This window comes from Anopheles ziemanni, assembly GCF_943734765.1.
Source record: "Anopheles ziemanni chromosome X unlocalized genomic scaffold, idAnoZiCoDA_A2_x.2 X_unloc_9, whole genome shotgun sequence".
Lineage (NCBI taxonomy): Eukaryota > Metazoa > Arthropoda > Insecta > Diptera > Culicidae > Anopheles > Anopheles ziemanni.
The window spans coordinates 57,501-62,500 of NW_026689861.1; the positions used below are offsets into that span (position 1 = coordinate 57,501).

Sequence of the window (5,000 nt, forward strand, 5' to 3'; positions counted from 1 at the left end):
AAATAAATAAGCTGAAGCTAGACATCAGTAAACACCACCACAGACACCACAAGCACGCCTTCTCCTCGTACTTCCGCCTCACGCGGGAACACGGACGCTCTAAATACTTCGAATTCCAATGCCAGTATATTGTAAACCACGGGTTCTTTAATGCTAGCGGGTCGTCGCGACCCTAGTTAACATCATGGTGCACGTCTCGTGACGGGTGTCACGGCGTAGTTAAATGTATGCGATACATTTCTCAAATATAAGCGCTCAGTCATCTGTACATCATGGTAGGTTCCCACGACGTGCAATATGCGTTCAACTTATCAATGTTCATGTGTCCTGCAGTTCACATTATGACGCGCAGTTAGCTGCGGTCTTCATCGATCCATGAGCCGAGTGATCCACTGCCGAGGGTGACTAACTTGCGTAAGCCGCCGCTGTGCGCGTATACCCGTTCCCCGTAGGGAGGAGCAAGCCGCCGCTTAGAGACGAAGCATAAAGTGTCCTCATTCCACATAGGGCAAGCTGGATGAATCCATTTTACCCAGGACGGCCGAAGCGGCGTGGACCAGGGGAGAACTGAACCTTATACTTCACACCACAGTAAGTCTACGTGTCCTCTTCCACATAGGGCAAGCTAGAACTAACTATCTTACCCAGGACTGCCGAAGCAGCGTGGACCAGGGGAGGAACACACTTTTCATGGAAACGTAAGGCATCCATGACTGCCATAACGTAAGCCGCCGCTGTGCGCGTATACCCGTTCCCCGTAGGGAGGAGCAAGCCGCCGCTTAGAGACGAAGCATAAAGTGTCCTCATTCCACATAGGGCAAGCTGGATGAATCCATTTTACCCAGGACGGCCGAAGCGGCGTGGACCAGGGGAGAACTGAACTTTATACTTCACACCACAGTAAGTCTACGTGTCCTCTTCCACATAGGGCAAGCTAGAACTAACTATCTTACCCAGGACTGCCGAAGCAGCGTGGACCAGGGGAGGAACACACTTTTCATAGAAACGTAAGGCATCCATGACTGCCATAGTGCGTAAGCCGCCGCTGTGCGCGTAAACCCGTTCCCCGTAGGGAGGAGTCAAGCCGCCGCTTAGAGACGAAGTATTAAGTGTCCTCTTCCACATAGGGCAAGCTAGAATGAACTATCTTACCCAGGACCGCCGAAGCAGCGTGGACCAGGGGAGAACTGAACTTTATACTTCACACCACAGTATTGAGTAATGTGCCCTCTTCCACATAGGGCAAGCTGGAATGTTCCATTTTACCCAGGACGGCCGAAGCGGCGTGGACCAGTGGAGGACTACACAATCATGAGGTTTGATATCGACTTGTGTGTTTCAATAGGATACCGATGGTATGGTTTGAACCGATTTGATTTAGCCATTCTGAAGTCATCACTTGGTTGAAGCGCTGAACTAGGGAGGCATCGTTTACATATATATTGGTTTTCGCATGCTCTACTAGGTTAATGTCATGAGGTTGGCTATCGAGCATGCCCAAGTGATGACTTGATTGTGTGCTTGCTTGAATTCTTCACATTTCATACCATCGGTTAGTTGTCGAATCATTCCTCGATCATAACCTTCGTTCTTGGTTCATGTATGCTCTCTTCCACATAGGGCAAGCTAGAATTAACTATCTTACCCAGGACCGCCGAAGCAGCGTGGACCAGGGGAGAACTATACTTTGTCTTGTATGCCCTCTTCCACATAGGGCAAGCTAGAACTAACTATCTTACCCAGGACCGCCGAAGCAGCGTGGACCAGTGGAGGACTATACTTTGTTCATAACACCACAGTATTGAGTAATGTGCCCTCTTCCACATAGGGCAAGCTAGAATGAACTATCTTACCCAGGACCGCCGGAGCAGTGTGGACCAGTGGAGGACTACACAATCATGAGGTTTGATATCGACTTGTGTGTTTCAATAGGGTACCGATGGTATGTTTTGAACCGATTTGATTTAGCCATTCTGAAGTCATCACTTGGTTGAAGCGCTGAACTAGGGAGGGGCATCGTTTACATATATATTGGTTTTCGCATGCTCTACTAGGTTAATGTCATAGGGTTGGCTATCGAGCATGCCCAAGTGATGACTTGATTGTGTGCTTGCTTGAATTCTTCACATTTCATACCATCGGTTAGTTGTCGAATCATTCCTCGATCATAACCTTCGTTCTTGGTTCATGTATGCTCTCTTCCACATAGGGCAAGCTAGAATTAACTATCTTACCCAGGACCGCCGAAGCAGCGTGGACCAGGGGAGAACTATACTTTGTCTTGTATGCCCTCTTCCACATAGGGCAAGCTAGAATTAACTATCTTACCCAGGACCGCCGAAGCAGCGTGGACCAGTGGAGGACTATACTTTGTTCATTACACCACAGTATTAAGTATGGTGTCCTCTTCCACATAGGGCAAGCTAGAACTAACTATCTTACCCAGGACCGCCGAAGCAGTGTGGACCAGGGGAGGACTATACTTTATACTTCACACACTAGCCATACTGAAGTCATCACTTGGTTGAAGCGCTGAACTACGGCGGGGTAATCGTTTACAGGTTATAATCATATAGCTGCATGCTCATTAGTAGATAATGGAATATTGTATGGCAATATGAGCATGCCCAAGTGATGACTTTGTTTCAAGCTCAACAGGTAGGGTATTGAGTCCTCTTCCACATAGGGCAAGCTAGAATGAACTATCTTACCCAGGACCGCCGGAGCAGCGTGGACCAGTGGAGGACTCTATACTTTATACTTCACACCACAGTATTGAGTACGACTTGCATAAAGCCCCTAATGAGAACCACGAGGGCTCTCTCAATGTAGAACCACGAGGGCTCTAGTACCGATTCTCTCGGTACGGCTTGGTCCGTGTTCCTTTATGCTTGTACTCTAAGTATTAAGTATTGTGTCCTCTTCCACATAGGGCAAGCTAGAACTAACTATCTTACCCAGGACCGCCGAAGCAGTGTGGACCAGGGGAGGACTATACTTTATACTTCACACACTAGCCATACTGAAGTCATCACTTGGTGGGGGTGAACTACGGCGGTATCTATCGTTTTGGTTCGGTCTATATAGGGTCGCTTGCATGCTCATTCGAATATAATGTAATTGTGTATGGCAATATGAGCATGCCCAAGTGATGACTTTGTTTCAAGCTCAACAGGTAGGGTATTGAGTCCTCTTCCACATAGGGCAAGCTAGAATGAACTATCTTACCCAGGACCGCCGGAGCAGCGTGGACCAGTGGAGGACTCTATACTTTATACTTCACACCACAGTATTGAGTACGACTTGCATAAAGCCCCTAATGAGAACCACGAGGGCTCTCTCAATGTAGAACCACAAGGGCTCTAGTACCGATTCTCTCGGTACGGCTTGGTCCGTGTTCCTTTATGCTTGTACTCTTAGAAAGTCTCAACCCGGAGGTCTTGACTTTGATTGTCATAGTTGGACTACGACGGGGCATCCGACCATTGCTGATCGAACACCCCTGATTCACCATCTTTCGGGTAGGCGGTACGCGTACCTCCGGACGCGGAAGTCTCAACCCGGAGGTCTTGACTTTGATTGTCATAGTTGGACTACGACGGGGCATCCGACCATTGCTGATCGAACACCCCTGATTCATCATCTTTCGGGTAGGCGGTGCGCGCACCTCCGACGCGGAAGTCTCAACCCGGAGGTCTTGACTTTGTATTGTCATAGTTGGACTACGACGGGGTATCCGACTCATCGAATACCCCAGAAGCACACCATCTTTCGGGTAGGCGGTACGCGTACCTCCGGACGCGGAAAGTCTCAACCCGGAGGTCTTGACTTTGGTTGTCATAGTTGGACTATGACGGGGCATCCGACCATTGCTGATCGAACACCCCTGTTACACCATCTTTCGGATAGGCGGTGCGCGACACCACCGACGCGGAAAGTCTCAACCCGGAGGTCTTGACTTTGTATTGTTGGATAGTCCTCTTCCACTATAGGGCAAGCTGGAAATATTCCATTTTACCCAGGACTGCCGAGGCAGCGTGGACCAGGGGAGAACTTCACGGAATCTTCAGGCATCCATGATTGCCATAGTGCGTAAGCCGCCGCTGTGTGCGTCAACTCGTTCCCCGTGAGGAGGAGTCTAGCCGCCGCTAAAAGACGAAGCATTAAGTGTCCTCATTCCACTATAGGGCAAGCTAGAATGAACTATCTTACCCAGGACCGCCGAAGCAGCGTGGACCAGGCGAAGACTATACTTTATACTTCACACCACAGTATTGAGTACGACTTGCATAAAGCCCCTAATGAGAACCACGAGGGCTCTCTCAATGTAGAACCACGAGGGCTCTAGTACCGATTCTCTCGGTACGGCTTGGTCCGTGTTCCTTTATGCTTGTACTCGCGGAAAGTCTCAACCCGGAGGTCTTGACTTTGATTGTCATAGTTGGACTACGACGGGGCATCCGACCATTGCTGATCGAACACCCCTGATTCATCATCTTTCGGATAGGAGGTGCGCCCACCTCCGACGCGGAAGTCTCAACCCGGAGGTTCGGACTTAGAGTTTTTCCCATTTAAAAGTTTTTCTCTTAGCCATACTGAAGTCATCACTTGGTGAACGATTGAACTAGGGCGGGTTAATCGTTTATAGGTATCATGTGGTTTGCATGCTCTCTTAGGTTAAGGTCATGTGGTTGGCTATCGAGCATGCCCAAGTGATGACTTTGTTCCACGCTTGCTTGATTTCTTCATGATTCCCTGTTATATAGTGTAATCATTCGAGAACAGGGAATCTTTGGTTTTGCTCAACAGGTATTGGATGTCAACTTGGTATCTAGATCGCATTAAGTCTCAACCCTTAGGTTCGGACTTGTATAGTGACATCTTGTTACGGTCTTGAGTCTCAACCCGCAGGTTCGGACTACTTAGTGTTTGATCGAATATAATATGGCAACTTGTGCCTAAGTCTCAACCCGCAGGTTCGGACTTCTGTTTATTTGGCC

At 48.8% G+C, this 5,000-nt stretch overlaps 1 non-coding gene across 1 annotated transcript; it reads right to left on the reverse strand.

Moving 5' to 3' along the window:
• Positions 1-249: 249 nt before the first annotated feature.
• Positions 250-404, reverse strand: LOC131292703 (5.8S ribosomal RNA). Its single transcript, XR_009190313.1, has one exon. It is a non-coding gene; the product is annotated as a 5.8S ribosomal RNA (ribosomal RNA).
• Between the last annotated feature and the right edge of the window lie 4,596 nt (positions 405-5,000).